This window comes from Hippocampus zosterae, chromosome 19 (assembly GCF_025434085.1).
Source record: "Hippocampus zosterae strain Florida chromosome 19, ASM2543408v3, whole genome shotgun sequence".
Lineage (NCBI taxonomy): Eukaryota > Metazoa > Chordata > Actinopteri > Syngnathiformes > Syngnathidae > Hippocampus > Hippocampus zosterae.
The window spans coordinates 6,771,152-6,790,293 of NC_067469.1; the positions used below are offsets into that span (position 1 = coordinate 6,771,152).

General features: G+C 43.6%; 1 protein-coding gene across 5 annotated transcripts in view; it reads left to right on the plus strand.

The window, feature by feature from the left end:
• Positions 1-19,142, plus strand: part of sash1a (SAM and SH3 domain containing 1a) — a 107,698-nt gene that overhangs the window by 40,944 nt on the left and 47,612 nt on the right. The window contains exon 1 of one of the 5 annotated variants that reach the window (XM_052052875.1): positions 18,656-18,811. The exons of the other annotated variants lie outside the window; for them this stretch is intronic. The gene's annotated coding sequence lies outside the window, so the exon portion shown is untranslated. Of the gene's footprint in view, positions 1-18,655; positions 18,812-19,142 lie in introns of those variants that run through there. 5 annotated transcript variants of the gene reach the window in all.

Here is a 19,142-nt window from a genome sequence, read left to right on the forward strand (position 1 = left end):
GATACCGCCGCCACCTAAGCTTTACACAACAATGACGACCGGCCGCGTATGAATATGTAAGTGTAGTTAAAGGTTATTCTGAGGCAGATTTCTATCTTGGTGCACTGTTTTTTTTAGGAAATCTTACAACCTGTGGAGTCCAGGAAAAAAAAAGAAAATAAAACACTGGCTGATGAAATTGAGTTATTTAAAAAATAAATAAATAAAATCAGAACCTGAAAGACAATTTACATAAAAAGTCTGAACAAAAAAAAGTTTTTACAGGCTATATTGCTAAGCTAAAAAAAAGTCACCAAATGTTGACATTTTAGCATTAATTTAAAAAAAGATAAATAAATAATATAAAAACTAAACTGCATGATGTCTATCCAAATGAACCTATTTGGCACATGCATTTTTTTTAAATTTAAAATTAATAAAGTGCATATGCCATGCAACACAGCCCGAAATAAAAAATAAATTAAAAGCTTTTTTTTTTTTGTTTTATATTGTTTAAATTCATTATTGTCCAGGAAATACACGGTTGGGTTTTTTGGAAAGTCTAAACAGGCTGTACATGAATAACACTTACAGTCGAGTGCACCGGGCTACAAACCTCTCAATGTTCCCCAGGAGTCACTTAACCGCCGCACAACTTTGTGCTTATCCGCCCACCCACCCACACCCCCTCCCCATTTAAGAGTGTCATTATTAGGCACAAGGGTTTCTTTGAGCAATCTGCAGACACAAATACGCTAAGTGGCATCCATCCGCAATTATACATGGGAAAGAAAAAAAAAAACACAATCTCCCCTCTCTCGCCCTGGAAACATTCCCGCGGATGCTACTTGGGACGCCAAAGGGCTTTTTAATTCTGTGGACAGTCGCTTCTCTTAGCACTGACTCAACTAGTGGCTCATGACGCGGTGTGGGTTGGCTCACGGTACAGTCAAAAGACAATTGCGTTGTGTCCTTTGAGAAGGAAAATGTGACTGTTGAATATTCCACTTGAATTGCAACACTTTGTGTCAAGTGACTCGTTGCAGCTCCTTCTGGCGTGGCCACCGGGGGCAGTATAATCCAGACTCTCAAAAACGAATCATTTTTTGCAGAGGATAAAGACTATATGCATGTGAATGCTGCCTTGTCTCGATACATGTTGCTATGCTACATTCACATATCCGTTGCTTTGAAGCCTCGTAACAGCGCGACTATCGAAAATGCAATCTTGTACGCTTCCTTTCACTGGTCTGCATAGTCATGCCAGGGAGCTGTGCTAACATGTTGAATGCTACTCATGCCAAATCCATGTTTTACTGTTTGGCAGTGACAAGAATGTAATTGCGTGTACTTTTCTTTTTTTTTACAGTCGCCGAGCGTTTGGAAGTTAAATAGGAGGCCATGTTTTTACTCCTCCATTTTAATTACTGCACAGCCAAAATAATTTTACCTAGCGAAGAGAGGGAGAGGAAAAAAAAAAAGTACCCTGAAGCGAGGAGCACTCCAGGGAGCGGGAAGTCGGCACGCAGCAAGCAACGTGTGATTAAGCCCCGACCAAAAAAAAAAAAAAATGCAGAGGAATTTGTCTGCGGTTGCTCTTTGATTCTTGCCGCATAGATGATCAAACAAGAAAGTGCCCATATTGGCTCGGATACGTTTCATCATTTAATGTGTTTAATCATGTACGCTGCCATTTTTGTTGATTTTAAGCACAGAAGATGATCGTTATTATACTTAAACCGGCATAAATTGTTTAACTTCACAACCAATCGTGAATTTAGGCGAACTCATGTCATTTGGTGTTTTTCGAAAAATATCAATTCGAAAAATCAATACATTGTTTGATTGACATTGACATTGTGTCGGTGATTGCTTTTGGGCATCAAAATGAGCATAAAAATATATTTTGAGAACTAATAATGGGTCAAGTGCTGATTTGTTGATCAAGGCAATTTAAGACAAAATGTCTGTTTTTTTGTTTCGATTGAAAGTAACATTAGATTTGAATTATTTGAAAATAGATGGCTCACTCGTAAACGTTGGCCTCATCGTAAACTTGTCTCACGTTTCACAGGGCTTGTTGTTAGTTCAGCTTCTCATTTGCATAAAAAATAAAACATCCTCAGGCTTTAATGAATAGCAGATTGCAATTACAACGGCGTGGAACATATTCCACTGCTAGCTTTTTTTTCCATTCGTTGTCATCAGGCATTCCCTTTGTTCTGTATTTTGACTTTTTTTTTTTGTTTTGGAGTCGCCAGCATCCTCCATCGGTCCTCATATTTAAGATTAAAAAAAAATCTTCTCACTATAACATTGATCACGCTCAGCCATAACTAGAAGTTTAATCTCCCAAAAAATGTACAGCGTAAACCAGAGGGCAGTGTGAAATAAGAGGAACTGCTTGGCGGTAGTAATTGCTTTATGGTGCTGTTTACACTGTCACAGCACTGTAAATCGCATGAGAACATTTTTTTCTAGGCCATCCACATAAGCCATAATGTTATTTCAGAATAATTTGTTGACCCCGAATGAACCGCAGTACCATCCCGTGTAATAACCATCGGTGCTGAATGTCAACAAAAACAAAGGGCAGGCCTCCAGGTTTTTCTATTTTAATATCGAGGCATTATTGCTGTTGTCTATCAAATCTTCAGTCCATTTACTGGCTGTTTCAAGGACGCCATCTTGAAACTTAAAACTCCACAACTAACACAGTCAACTTTGTTCACTTTGTACAAGTGATTACAAACCTTCAAACTCATAGGAAGATTTACAACTGGACACATTCACATGCAAACATCACTTCTGTATTTTCGAAATTATAGAAAGGGCTCCGCAGGCTACATGCTAAAGTCTGTGGTAAATTGAATGGCAAGGCTAGCATTAGCTTAGCCAAAGTGTCATGTAATTTTGTATCGACTGTGTGTAACCATCATTTAAAATACAGCGGAATAACTAAAATGACAGAGCATATTTGACAATAAAATTTGACTTAAAGGGCTCTGCAGGCTACATGCTAAAGTCTGTGGTAAATTGAGGGGGAATTCTAGCATTAGCTTAGCTAATGTGCCATGTAATTTTGTATCTCCCCCGTGTAAACATCATTTAGAACACAGTGTGATAACTAAACAGAAAATAACGCAGAGGGGGAAAACGATATATACCAGTTAGCATTAACTTTTTTTGCTGGTGATGTTTTTGGTTTGGCAGTGTTCTGTGAAATCAAATGGGTGCTTTAGCTCATAAAGATTCATCAAGTCATGGATGGATGGATTAATGGATAAATCAATTATTATTCATGGCCAGGCTGCTTTTTGTTTTCAAAAATGCTGTAGGCGTCTTGTGCTGCCAGCTTGTCTGTCACTTGCCCGCCACTATTGCTCTGCCAGCTCCTACTCTGGCAGCTGCTGGCTACATGTTAGCCTCTTTGTTGCAAAAATTGTCATTTCTTTTTTTTTCCCTTTCTTTCGTCCCGGTTGGGCTTGTTAAAATTGAATCCGATGAAGATGTATTTGCATGTTGAAACGTGTGTTAAGCAGAGATACAATCTGACAGCTTCTTGGCTTTTTTTCAAGCTTTTGGGGTGGGTGCCGCGTCTTTTGATGTGTCACTGTAACAGGCGGGAACATGATGGGCCTTGTCTTTCTCCACCCAGTCTGGAACCGCAAAAACCTCCGTGCTGGCTCGGCTGTGCGATGGAAAGGGAAAAAAAAAAGACATCCACTGATTATGCTGCGGCAGACGAAGAACCAGTTTGTTGTTTCTGTCATTCAATGCAATCGTCTGCTTTGATGTGACTTGATTTAAAGCCCGGCATACATGGAAGGGGGGGAACATGGAGAGCAGCGATGGCCGCAATGATTCATGGAGAAATCTTTTTGAGGGCTTGACAGGATTTTTGTTTAGCTTTGCAGCCATTTTAGGGTCATTTTGAACATTTCCAGCATTTAGTCAATTCGGGCCCCTGGAGCCAGTCCCACTTTGTCATCCCTTGGTTCATTCGTCTCTGTTCATGGAGGTGCGAAGGTCATTTAGACTCGGGTACCCGCCCCACTGTCTCACCCACGGTATGACCCCTGCAGGTGTTAGCCTGCTGCTTCATGCCGCTTGAGGCGCAATGTTGACACCCCCAACCCTTTTTTTTTTTTAGAGCCATGACGTTTCCGCCATATGCTTGGCATGCATGGCCTGTCACAGAGCTCAGTGGTGGCACGCTGGCAGAGGGCTCAACCCCGTCAGGGTAGATGACATATCGTATGGCCTGCTGAGAAGGGAATTTACAGTGGATCCAAAAAAAAAAAAAGTAAATAAGTCTACACACCCCTTTTCAAATGCCCCCAAAGACGAGACCAAAAATATCATTTAAAAACCTTTTCAAACATGTTTGTTTGTTTATTGAACATATAAACAGAAATTTGGTATGAAGTCACAAGGAAGTACAAAAATAAACTCCTTCATGTACATAAAAAAGTCATTTAATACAGTTTACATGTTCAAAGGAGTATATCCTAAAAAGAAACGGGATTAAAAAAAAAGTTATTTTGCATGATTGTGCAAAAGAAAAAAAACGGATTTGGGGGAAAAGCATAAATATCTTGTATATGTTGCCCCAATTGAATATGACACTATCCACTAACGCCCCCCATCCCCCATTTCTGTATATCCCTCTAAGAGATAAAATTATCTTTTAGTATTCCTTCAGGCAGCTGTTACTATAGCGACGTAGAAAAAAAAGACTTCCTGCCAGTCTGCGTGTAAAGCACCATGACATATGAGGAACCTAGAGTAGGAAGAAAAGTTCCCACCTGTCCACTACACACACACACACAGACACACACACACACACACAGGCCAAAATGGCACTTCATGCATTTAAATAGGAATATTATTACAATGACCGAGAGTCTCATGGCCAATCTGTATGACTGAGTGTGTCACGTCGGTGTTTCGAAAAGGGAGGTACGCTCGGAAAAGTGTGACCACACTGTGACATGGTTCAATTGACCTAAACGCTTCCATCTTTACCCTACCCCATATGGCAGAGGGGTGTGCCGAATATGTCGGAGTGTGCAAAGTAGATAATTTGTGAAAGGCTGTTGTCATAGTTAAAGTTGTTGCTGCTGTCAATGAAATGGTAACGGTTTGTTTACATGTTGGTATTGTTGTGGGCAATAGTGAGATTGGGTAGTGTTGCGCCAACTTTGTTGGATTATGAAAGGGGGGAGGGGTGCGTAGCTTGTGTCTAAGTGTACGGGAGATCGTACTTAATGTTGGATGTTGCGTATTACTGCACAGTGCTGCCTTAACTGGTGGCGGCTATACGGGTGTGATGTAATGAACTCTTGCTGAAGTGTTTCCCAAAGCGCAGCCGCCTCGTTCCGCGCTATCGACTTGGATTTCTCTTAAATCAATTAGCAATCTGCGCCCTTCATTAGCCGCTCACACTTTTAGCGCAGACGCCATCACTAAATCACGGGTTTGTGTTAATTGTTAATGCTACGCTAATGATTGGGTAATTGTCTTAATGACAGAGTTAAGATTGTGTTACTAAAACACTTTTTTTCCCCTCTTCTTTCTTTTCTATTTCTATTCTTTGTGACTCCACAACACTTCATGGCCTACGATGAATTGTCTCTCCCCCCAGGTAAGAAAACGCTTCTTTTTCCGGGCTATTGAATTTTTTGTTGTTGTTGTCTTTGTCTTGCACAAAGGGGGTGAATAAATAAGACGTCTTTTGGGTTGCTTTAAAATGAAATTCTTTTTGAGACAGACAAGAACAGTCAGAAATAAAGAAGGGGGGGAAAAAAACAAGGTCACCTCACTCATCTTCATGAAGGTCCATTGAACAGTGTATACCAATGACGATCAAGTGTGCGAGATAACGGCCGCGACTGGCGTAATTGAGATATCAATCAAGGAGGTTATTGCGGAGGTAATTGTCGAGGTGCTTTAGGTGTGGGTTTGCGAGTGAGACGATGAGGACAAGAGAAGATTACATGCAAGCATAATATATTCCAGGACACTTCGCCATTTGCCAGTGACGGAATTCAGATTAAAAATAAATAAAGATGTACTGAACTCCCGTTTATCTGGGATGGTAGATTGTGCTGCTGATTCTGGTGTGCACCTTGGCTGGCGCAGGGGGGAAGAAAACAGCCACAGACTGATATACTGAATTTCGAGATAGTCTCAGCTCCTCTCTCAGCTCTTCAAGACAGCACTAATATTAGATATTCTTCTCAGAGGATAATAAATATCTGCATATGCCTGTACGTATTGTTATATTATCTCCATGCATTTTGTGTGTGTGTGTGTGTAAAGATAGTTGTTGATGAAAGAAAAACCTCACCACCACACAGATGCTAATTGTTGGCCCATGTGCCTATGGTAGTTCACATAGTTTGTTAGCATTAAGCTAATGAAGGATGCTGTATGTCATGTAATTGAATTGAATGAAATATGCCAGTTTTTACGTTAGTCAAACTATCATCTGCTCGTTTTTTGAGCAGCTTCTATATCAGGTCGACAAATTTCTTTGCACTTGTACATGTGGAATGTTTCAGTTGATTCAACTCCAAGGCCACTTTTTAAAATCTCACGTCTAATGTCCGCATGAGCTGCCGTCGTCTTTGTTTTAAGGGCAACGCGCGCTCATCAATATTCCATTTCCTCCCGAGATTACCTCCTCTCATAACGCAACTCCCTCCGTCCCCAAGGACAAACTTCCGCCGTCGCTCCACGCGCCACTTCAAGCGCACGCTTCTCTCGCTTTCGCACGTCTTCATCTTGGACGAAAAAAAAACGGGCCCGCGAGAGTCGGCGTGGACGCCCAGGTGGATTATTTCTGAATTAGCATAAGAGTGTTCACTTTTAATTTGCCATTTTCTGCCCAGCTGCTTCCACATATTTTGCTCCGTGCTTGGTTACTTGGGGAGAAACGTTTTTTAATTGGAATGACGGTAATAACATTGACAGCCTCGTGTAATGCATGCAAAATACAAAATAGGCTGCGGCGTGAAAAAGCACATTCCCCTCTGGGCATTCAAGTTAGTTTATTAAAAATAGAATAAAAGATACTTGGTATATATACCTATATGTTGATATCGATCGATTTACCTGTAATCTTTTTGCGATGGCTACATTTGCACAAACAAAAGCCAAAGCAAAAATGCTCAAAGATTTGAAAAAATCTAAAAGACTAATGACACTCAGATGGTTAAAAACGGTCACCACGATTCAAATTTCAATTGACAAACTATTTCATGCCTCTACCCGTATCATAAACATTTTGAATGCACAGTGGGATACAACATGATGGTCGACAGCCACATTCTTTCCCATCCCCTTGACAAAAACGTACCATTAATTACCCCCCCCCCCCCCCAAAAAAAAGGCATCATGCAATCTGCGCTGCATTGTGATCGTCTTGAGTGCTATGCGCCACAGCCCGCAATTGGTTCACAGCGCACATTTATTCACCCAATCATCGTTGGAGGCCGGCCATTAATGACGGCTTCAGCCAAGCATGACGCAGACATGATGGGCGCATTAGAGCGGCAGTCGCGGGCGGCGAGGTGGCAAAAGAGGAGAAGGGACTATTTGAGCATGCTGTCAACAGGCCCGCCGATGTGGCAGACAAATGAGCAGAACATGTTTCTCATCAAGCTGCTGTCTTGTCTCATTCATAAGTGCTGTGTCCGATTGAATAATGTCCCCTTGCCAGTGAACCGAAGTGATGAGAAGCACCTTTGAAATGGAAGTTGGGAATGGGGGGGCGGGGGAGGGGGGGTCCTCACGGATCAAATACACCTTTGACTTCTGTATGGTATTGGGGTTTTTTTTCCCCCCTCTGAAAGGGCCTATTGATCAGCGCTTGAATTGATTTGTCATCACCCAGGTGTCTCGAATTGTGATTGATCCCAACCTTGAATATGCTTTTCCAATCTCGACACGCATCAGAGTCTGCTTTGAAAACCTGCCCACTCTTTGGGGGTGGGAGGGGTTGAAAAAAGTCTTACTTCATCCTCCCGAACCAAATAGCATTGCAATGTCACAGATTCGACGGCAAATCAAATTGTGTTTTACATTCAGACTTCACTAACTTTTAGTTATACATGTGGCTGAAAAAGCAAAGCGTGGAGAGTCTCTGTGAGCAAAGTGCATGCGTGCAGTTAATAAATTGTGCCAGGAACCTCCCTTAAAATATTCATATTTAAATGCTGGTTTCGCGAGAATGTTCAAATATGTTTCTTGCCGACACAGTTGGGCAACCGTGCCAAAGAAACGAGTTGTTTGTGGCTTTTTCAACCTCCGCCTCCTCAGAGTGCCTAAAGTGTGATCGTTTGGACATGCCATACCTTGCAGCTGGTTATGGCACTGTGTAAGGAGGAGTTATTTGCGGTATACAGATCACGACGATTGTACACATGCCAAAGAGTCTAGCTGATTAAAGTCGGGCATTTTGTCAGGAGAAAATCCGCTTCGAAGCATGGAATAATCAAATATCACGCACTTACCTTTGATTACATATCCATGTGATGCCCATAATATCTGCTGGCAAGGCAGAGAGAAATAACGGTGGCGAAGAAACATTATTAAATACAGTTCAGTGTGGTTTTTCTAATGGAGAGACCGCGCAGAAGGAAGGCTCTGAAATCACATCATTATAGTTCTCCAGTCCTCCCAGCGGTGAAGCAGATCAATAGACTGTCCCCAGTGTCGCCGTGCATGTCAAACCAGCTCCACACAGCCCCTCATTACGGCATCCACTATCCGTTGCAGCAAAAAAAAGAAAGAAAGAAAGAATTGCGACATCCCCTGGACATGTGCCAAAAGTAAACAAAGGCTTGTCTTGCGAAGATCTCTGAAATATGTGCTACCCTTTTATTTGGAGCAAAAAAAAGAAAGAAAAAATGCCCTTTTAATGAAGAGCAACCAATACAATATGCCTCTTCCCCTTTAATTCGGAGAGGTGGGTGGTAGGTTGCTTGCGGTAAAAATACCTTGGTTTATGTTCCATTTCTGTAGTGGTGATGTAACTCAAATTTATATGTAAATCGGAATAATCTTGTGTTTGCTTTCTACGAGTATCAATGTCTGAGATAAACTGACCTAATATAGACTATTCTGGAACACCACTTTTTTTTTTTAGACAATAACGGCAAGTAATTCATGACATGTAGGGTGTACTGTCAAAAAAAAATCCTTGGACTCAGTAGTGAGCCTTGGGGAACGCCACCATTTCCATTTCATGTAGAATTCCTTTGCTGTTTTTCTCCACTTTTGACTTGAAAGACAGATCGTTCTCCAGTTTGGCCTCTGTTAAGCTACTTTAGCCTGTTTTTGGTCGCATTCCCTTGATCAGACTCTTAGCTGGAGCCTTTTATCATCAAAGGACTTTGGAATAAAATATTTTGTGAGTGGTGTTATATTGTAAATTATTATTATTATTTATTTCTGTATTTATTTTATGGGTGACATGCCAAAAACGCGTCTTCAACTCTGGAAAGGAGGTCAGATAGTCCTCTCCACATGCAAGCCGTGCGATTTGCATTCACCCAGACGGTCATTACAGTGCACTGATGCAGTGAGTGCCGCTTGTTTTCTCACACTTAATCAAATGAGCCCCGAGTCAGCGCACCCGCTTGCTTGTCTTTATTTGCTCCGCGTTGGCTCTTGATGCGTCCAAAATTGAGTTGGTGATGTTCTCTCGGATGTACAAGTGGCTTGACGGTCTCTCTCCCCCTCCCCCGCACCCCCACCCGTACCCCTCCAGTGGTTGGAAAACAAGCTTCGGAATATACAGCTGTGCCCTGTGGCGGCTTTATTGTCATTTCCTCACTTACTCACAGCACTAAACAGCAAATCCACTCCCGCTATTTAATAGCTAGCGAGTTGACCAAAAAGAAAAATGCAATCGGGTCGATCTTAAGGCACCACTGTCATTTCAATGTAAACATAGTTTGATGAAATAAAAAAATAACGTGACTTGTCGCAATATTTTTTCGATCAATTTGGCCTCTGGTTGAACTAGCGGCGTGTCATATTTTAACGGAAGATAAATGCGAAAACTCCCTCAGGCGCGGTAAGAAAACTTTACTGGCGTGCGTTTCCCTTTGACGTTTGTGGGCGTAAAAAGCAGGACCCAGTAACTTATGCGCGGAAAGTGATTTCATTCCAAGGCTTTGGTTTAAAGCCAACGTGCTCTACGGTGTGTTTGTGTGCGGTCATGTTGTTGTTCCTTGTGATCCGCGTGCATGCCTGAAGGAGCCATGGTTGATATAGAAACCATATTTTGACTGCACCCCCCCTTAACCCTCTGAAGCAAAGGAACTGATCTAAGCGATTTCTTATTAGCATTAAATATGCATCAGTCTTTCATGTGGCTGCGTCTCAAGAATATTTTCCGTCCAGAAGCATACCATCTTTTAATTTTATTTTTTTTTATCTTCATTTTTTTTAATTAAGAATTTTCAACGAGGTCTGTGCCAAAGAAGAGCTAATCTTTATTAAATGAAATTTCCAGGCCACTGGGTGGCTTCGGGCCCTGGTTAGGAAATTTCACGCCGACGACCGACGAGGTTTTGCGATTGCTCATTTCTCGTCAATTAACCTTGGGAATCGGAGGGAAGAGAGCGCGCTGTTATTATGCGAGGATCACGGGATCCGCCGCCTAATTAATATTTAGCCCCCTTCACCTGTTCTGCCAATAACGTGAGCGATGTTCCGTTCATCTCGTTTGGCATGCTGTTTCCTTGGTGGCTCGCCCCGCTTGGTGCCATCTTGTCGACGTGGCAATCCATCATTTTCAGACCTGTCTCGGGAGGAAGCTGAATCCTAATTTCAACACTCTGCTGGTTCCCCCTGACCACCACCGTTTCCCCCCGCCCCCTTTTCCAACAGCTCTTCTCTTATCTTTCTCTATATAATTAAAGGCAGTCAAGGGGAACTGAGGGGAGCGACTCAGGTTAGGTGTCCATATTTCACAACGGAAGCCTGCTGGCAGCCAGGACCAAGAGGGCTAATAAAATATGTCCTTATACAAACATGTCCTCAACCCTTTTACAGGGTGCTCACCTTTTGTAATTCAACACGAGACAGTTATTGGAGTGCATTGTGAGATTACTTTTGACTTGTATTTCTTCAGCATTTATGATAGTGACCCCGACTGAACCCTGCCACAAATAGTGACAATCCGAAAATAAATTTAAATTCATCCAGAACTTTGGCCTGCTGAAAAAATCAAGTTGTTACTCACGTCCGTTTACATATTTTTCCATCATACTGAACATGATTGTCCCAATTAATTGTGTCATGACAGCCAAAAACAAGGTTGTTAAGTTCAGAGATTCACGCAACATGTCAAAATGACATGCCCTAAAGTAGAAAACTTGCGGTGTTCCGCAAGTCTCGATAAGAGGTCCTCTCTACATTCGTGTTAAAATTACTTAGCATTCCCGTAGGAAAGCTATAAAAGATGTGTAATAGATTATGGTTTGCGGCTTATGTTCAGAACAGAACTCTGTGAAGAGACAGGATCACCTTTTTTCAGTTTTGCTTGACAGTGAGCCACAATTTTCCATTAAGTATTTTTGCCTGTACCTGAACCAACAACCTCCAACCGGGAAGAGCCAGTTCCCAAGAAAAGTTGGTGGTTTTGAGGACCCAAAGAACCAACGGGCAAGGTTCACTGCTTCTTGGTAGAACTAACTTCCTCTCCCCTAATTATGAAACGATTTTTTGTGAAATTGATGCTCTGCATCAACAGCCCACCTTCATTCTTGGGTAAACCCGTAAAAGTCTGCCCCGACTGTGAGTTAAATTTGTGGGGGTGTGAGTAAAGAAAACAACACTTCCAACCTGTCCGCAGACGCTAGCACGCCCACTCTGCACTTTGGTCACAAACCTCATACATTCCCAAGCACAACTCCCCCAACATTGCTGACAAGAGGTGGGAAGTGACGAAGTAGAAATAGTAGTACTTTTCCTTGTGCTGCACTTGGACTGTAAATTGTTTCAGATATTTGTTTCTGAATACATGTTTGAAGATAATTGCTGAGAATTGTGGCGATATAGCGTTGCTTTATATCTGTAATTTTTACCATTTCAATTTTACTGTCTTTTAGGGCCGTGGCTAAAATGGCGCCCAGTGATGCACTTTGGCATCTTGTATGAGTCACGCCTCTCCCACTATATAAAATCTCAAGTGCCTTTGTTTTTTTTTTATCAATTTTGAGTAATTTATTATTAATTGGCCCATTTCTACCCCTCCAGCATGCCATGAGCTAGCTAGCTAAAAGCATTTTACGCTGCTGCCACACTTGACAGAACAGCTTGCTGTCGGCATAGAGGGCGAGATTGGAAGCCTGTTAGCTCGTAAGCTAGCTGGTGGGACAACGGCTAGATTTTTCACAATTTTGGGACCTCATTTTATATACAATTTTTTTGCGATCATTAAATAAGGCACAGTTGTGAACAACCCTGTGGCGTGCAAAATTTAAAAGGCATTTCAAGTCAGTTTACAGAGACGTTGTCGAAGAGTGGAATCAGTACGTTTTACTTACCGTATGCATGTACGGTATTTTCCCAGGATATATTTTTTAATACAAGTTACCGTACTTCTAATTAAGTACAAAGTGTCTTTTTGCCCACCTCGAAGTATTAACTCCTGAGGTATTGTAACGCTGTAGTGCTTCCCCAGAGGTTGACCTCATGACTGGTGCCCACGCCGGCTACTATTATTGGACAAGATTGGCGCTTCTTACAGTAATGGGGGTCTCCAACCCGCAGACTGTCGAGCGTGTGTGTGGAATCTTCGACACAAGTGTGCGCAGTCAAGGCTGAGGACACAAAGCTGCCGACGGAGCCTCAGGGGCACTATCTGAGCTCACGTCAACATGTGGTCAGGAGCCATCAGCGCGGGGAGAATTGATTATTTGAAATCGTGACGGCGTTATGCTCATAAATAAACATTGATTACGCCGTCCTTGGGCTAATCCTCTTCGATTTTGTTGTCGGAAAATATGAAACCGTTTGGCTGTTCCTGAAAACAAACGGCCGTGAATGATATTTATACCTTGAAAACGATTTGAAAATCGTCATATAAATAGACACTTCATCTATCAATGGATTTGAGTGCCTCTTTGCACCAGATTAGTTTCAGAGGCCCACCTCTGATAGGTATAAATTAATTGATACAATCGACCCTTTTTTAAAATGAATTTTCCAATCACAGATTATCACCACAAAAAAAAATTAATCAAGGAGCAGCCCCCCCCTTAGCCTGACAGAGCGCGACAAGCCATGTCTTGGCTTAGGGCCTGCAAGCGTCAAGAGCTTGATCGGTCTTTATGCTCTTTTAATTACACATGGCTGGGCGCCCCCGCAAGTCCCCAGAGTGAGATGAGGGAGGGTGGGGGCGGGGGTGGAAGGTAGCTCACTTCAAGACCAGGCGCCACTCTACTGAATGGCAGCTCGACATTAGCCTACCTAAACAGCCTCGGGGGAGGTGACTGCAAGAGTAGGAGGATGACGGCGACATCACAAGGGGGCGGGGGGGGGGGGGGCAATCTGGGGTTAATTCAGAAAGAGAATTTACAAGCGCCACGGGCGGCTGTCAGTCACCACCAGTCATGCTTGTTCATTGACCTGCGGGGAGATTTTGTCTTGTGCCCTCGGTCCATTGCGTTAAAACCCATAAAAAAAAAATTAAAGATTGCTATGTAGCTGAGGGTCACGGTCTTCCAGATGTCTTTCTACCTCCATTACGACACTAATACAAGCGCCGAAGCCGGGAAATAGTCACCTTCTTCCCACTCAAGGACAGGAGATTTGAATTTGAGACTCAGCGATCATCCCTGCGCACAAATGGACAAATTCCAACACTCGTTGCACCAGCATACTCCAGAGGGAATAGACTCCCCTCACTCCCCTTTTCCTGTGAGTCGCTCTTATATACCCCCCCAAAGCCCTTTAATTCACACGCCTCTCACCTCGGAGGGATGTACTTCACTCGAAAAAACGAATGGCGTCACCTCCAGGCGGATGTCAAGGTAGGCGTGGGGGGGGGGGGGGGGTACGTATCTGCGTCTCCATCGCCAGAGATTTTCCTCGCCTCCGGTTAATGTTCGAGTGAGGAGAGCTGTTACCTCCGGTAGGCCTGGCCAGATGAGCCCAGAGGAGATGGTCGGCGGGAGGTATCCGGGAGGATGCAGGCTGTAATCACAGGCAATCATCAGCCTTTAGTGGATTTCTGGCCTGACCCGGCTGGCCAGTGAGTTGTCATTTAAGCCGTGAGAGAGCGAGCGAGAAAGATGAAGACAATGATTATTTATAATGAGCGCAAACCCAACAGCGGCAGTGTCCTTACTGTATAAGAGCCAGAAGAACACGGGGCTTTTATGACTCAGCCTGGACGGATTGGAAAATGATTGCTATCGTTTGGGATCGAGGAGCTTGTCTGCTGACTAGTAGGACAAGGACTCGCAGGTTTTAAAATAGCCTACAATCGTGCCGTGTCCGGCGAGCGCAAACCCTGAATCATTTCTTCCGCATTGTAGCGCGAGTTGCCAGCGGGAGCTCAACATAAGATGTTGTCACTCATTTTTAGACGCACACGGAGGCATACTCTTCTTTTATTTTTTATTTTTATCCACTGCTAAGGTGGGACACAATCAGTTCAAGTAGCGTATTTTCCCGATTATACATCGCAATTTGTTTTTCATAGTTTGGCCAGGAGTGCGATTTATAATTTGGAGCGATTTATGTATAAAATTATGAACACATCGTTATAGCATTTCACGTGTAATTTTCACATTAAACCGCAAGAGGGCGCCATAGGCCTGTGTTGAAAAGTCGACAATGAGCCTGACGTAAGATAAATTGGTATTTTAAGGAGGACTCCTGATACTGTCTGTTAAATGTAGCCCTCTTTTTTTTTGTAAGTCGTATCCTCCTTTTCTGTCTCCTGGCTGGGCCTTTTCCCCCTCCCAAAGAAACTTTCCAAAGCCGTTTGTTTCTTTTCCCCATTTTGCTAGCTCCTGGGTTTCATTTTAGCAGTAACCTAATCTGTGGCCGAGAAGCGGTAATCTGGTAATTTTTCAAAATAAAACAGATTACGAAATCCATACAATGGAAGTCATGTAAATTATTTATTCTTTCTGTGCGGCCCGGTAACAAATGACCTACGGACCGGTACCGGTCCGTGGCCCGGGGGTTGCGTACCACTGATCTACGTGACGTCATAAAATACCTGTGCTGACAATTGCTGTCACCACAACAGATCCGGAGGAGTGAGTGACTTTGTACCCCCATTAGAGTGCCGTAACAAACTCCATTTGTGTGCTGTTTCCCCCCCCCCCCCCCTCCCAAAAAAAAAAAAATTCTAAGGATGTGGTGGGTGGCTGCATGATGATGATGATGATGAAGCTGCATGCACCAAGCGCTCTGTACCCCTCCAGGCCACATTTAATGGAGTTGTGTGTCATCTGGCGCCAATGTCTTTATTCATCAACGCCCAAGCGGCACCCGCACGTAGCTTGCAGTGCCGCCATCTACCAATATGACATGTTTGTTCGGCTCAATTGAATGCTTTCCGCTACATTATGTAGAGATGAGATCGATTGCGCGTCGGCTTTTAACGTTGTGGTTGGACAGTGCGATTTCCGCCTTTCTGTCATACGGAGCTCTGTCGGTCGGGTCCGCCCGTCTGCCTCCGTCTGTGGTCTTTTGTCACGTTCACTGTCTCTTTTTGGCACCCGTACACTGGAATTAGTGTGCGTGTGTCAAAAGAGAGGAGGAGGTCAGGTCAAACCAGCTCTCTCCTGCCATCTAGTGGATGGGGAGAACACGTATTGGAAAGTCCACTGAACCGCTGCTGTGTTGGTGGACCGTCAAATGAGTCGTCCGTTGACGAAGGTTCGTCGTCATTGAACATGAATCCTCAGCAACAGCTGGATGGAGGCTTCAGACGGTAGACAAGGGCTCTTATTCAGTGTTAATTTGTGTGTGTGTGTGTGGGTGTGTGCTGGTTTAGTGTTTGCCTCAGGAGAATTGAGACTTGACGCTGTCAGTAATTGAATCGCCTTTTTAACGCACCGTTAATAGATTCTAGGGCGCTTATGTGCGATGTGTGTGGAGGTTGGTAGGGGCACCAAAATAAACCATTTGGAGGTTGAAAGATTGCGTGATATGTGGAATAATTGATTCCATTTTACAATCAAACGGGTGGTATAATGAAGTGACAACTGTCTGGGTGGGGGTTGGAGTAGGGGGGGTTGTGTGTTTAACCCCTTCATGCACCCTGATAACATGATCAGCTGGTCCACAGTAGTAACCGCTGTCCCTGAAAGGGTTAAGTTGATCATTCTGCAATTGCAGTCGTGTCCAGGGATCCTTAAGCACCCCCCCACCCCCCACCCCCCTCAGTCAAGGTCTTAACTAACACTGCAAATTCCACTTCAATTTAAATCTATTGCTGTGAAACAAATCTCTCTATATATCACAGGTGTAAAAGTCGAGGCCCGGGGGCCAGATCCGGCCCGCCACATCATTTTATGTGGTCCGTAAAAGCAAATTGTCCGAGTCAACTTCCATGATCCTTGCTGAAATATTTACCAAAATCTGAAATGGCCATACAGTATGTAATAAATAACGGTGACAATTTGCAATAATTCTGTTACTCTGTTTGCACTAACTTGAGCAATAATTGAAAAAATACTTAACAGATTTCAAAATTAGTGAGCCATCTTTTTTTTTGTGTGTGTACAAGTAATAAATTATTACTTGTACATTACTATTACATTATTACTGCGATGTGATGATTAAACATTTATTCGGTTTCACTCTTAACGGCCCTCCGAGGGATGACGTAACTCTAAAGTGGCCTGCGACAAAAATGAGATTGACACCACCGCTATATATATATATATATATATATATTTTCCCCTTTGGCATTTTGAGTTCAAATGTTTGTCATCAGCTCACACCTCGTAAATAGAACCTGAAACGTGAACTGATGCTTGAGGTGAAAGTCATCGTACTTTGCTTCACCTCAAAACAGGAAGTGGCGTTGCCCAAACACTTGACCTCCTTTTCCAAGAGTGTTAGCGTGTATTTACGTTTACATGGAATTACAGCTTGCAGATTTAAACAGGATGCGGGATGCTGCGGTTATTCGTTTATACAACATTCATGCTTGAAACTTTGGCTGACGAGACCGTCGATGTTGTTTCGATGCTGACTTAGCGCATTGCTAACAGCAGATCCATCGATGCTACTTTTGGTTAGCGGCAATTCACGTGAATTGCATCAGCCTATGAGACCACCGTTTCGCTTTTATTAGAAATCAATTTTGAATCGAGACTCGCGGGTGCCGAGCCGCAGGAGCTGGCTCGAATGAACGTGACTGAACGCGACTTCCTGTTTGCAGTTTTCTGTTCGTCCCCACAGTTTGAATCGGATGCGGGGCGGGGAGGGTTACTGAGCCTCTCTTATTTCATGTGTGGTGTTGTTCCATTTCTTCCTCCTCTCCCATGACCTCAGGGATTCCTTTGGATGCGCAGCCATCCAGAATGCCTCAGTTTTTATCCCCTCGCTAAAGAAACCGAGGTGAACCCAAAACCTCATCGATGAGTGACTCACGCAGATAATTATTGCTTTGAGAGGAGACGTATTCGGTTTCTCTTTTTCTTTTTCTTTTTCTTGCCTCATACAGTGCGGTGTCTGGGACACTTTGGTATTCAGGGTTTTGGAGTAAGAAAAAAAATGTAAAAACAGAAGTGAACATAGAACAGCTCATTTTGTGTTCTATGTTCGATTTGTCTGCAGTGACCCTTTATGGTAATGAAGTCAGAGATTAGTTTGTAATTTTATGTCAAGTTAATTGCTGAAAATGTCCTCCCTCACAATATACGTACATAAACACTTGGGTGCCTTAGTTCACATCAGCAGTTATCCGGCGCTGTTGCCCCCCTGTTATTGAATCTTCCCTTTAGATAGTCCGCAATCGTGGCCGCTTTAGAGTGCCTCATTGTCCAGAGACGGTATAAAAGTGAAGTCCAAATTAAATAGGGTGGCCCAGTTTTCGAGTGGTTAGCGCATCGACCTCACAGTGCAGAGGTATCGGGTTCGATTCCTGCTCTGGCCTTCCTGTGTGGAGTTTGCATGTTCTCCCCGTGGGTTTTCTCCGGGTACTCCGGTTTCCTCCCGTATTCCCAAAACAAGCATGGCAGGCTGATTGAACACTCGAAATTGTCCCGAGGTGTGATTGTGAGCGCGGTTGGTTGTTCGTCTTATGTGTGTCCTGCGATTGGCTTGCAACCGGTTCAGGGTGTCCCCCGCCTACTGCCCGAAGACGGCTGGGATAGGCTCCAACATCTTTAGAGCGCCTCGTTGCAAGGCAAGGCAATTATATTTGTATAGCGCATTTCATACACAAGTGAACTCTATGGTTAAAACAAATACAAACTTTAGCCACACCCCAAAATCTTTTCACACATGCGTAAACAATTCACTAATTTCACTTTAATGTAAGACAGTTTCCTGTAAGAGAAGATTCCCTCCCACTTCCAAAATGCATCGACAAAATAGCAACACCCCCCCTCCCCCCTTTCCTCTTTCCCTGGTCTTCCACTCCCCATCCCATGTGAGCGTCAGCCCGACGATGACTGGCCCCGTCTGTCCCCGCTCTGCTGACGCGTTGCTGCGCTCCGGCTGGCGTGCATTGTTTGCCGCGCTACTTGTTGCTCCCGAAAGCTCACACGCACGTTAGGCTGAACTGCTGAGCGGGACGCGGGGCCGGGGAAAAAGTGGCGGACAAAGCTGCAATGCGGTGAGTGTTTTTGAAGTTATTTGACAAAATCGTTGAGCCGGTCTGTAAGTTCTTCAGCATGGAAGTCAGGGAATGTGTTTTTTTTGGGCGGGGGGGGGGGGGTTGTGCTGACTCATTCCTTCTTCGTGGCACACTGCGACGTTGTGGTGGAACCTCGGCGCGCTTTCAATCCCCTTATCGTTTCGAGTGACGCCTTAGATGACACCAAACTGTCGTAATGTTTCCTTAAGAAGGACTCTGACTGCTTTTGTCCAGTGCATGTCAAATATGATTGATATTTTCAAAATAAGGCCTGATCTATATGGATTTTCTAAAATTATATATATATGCA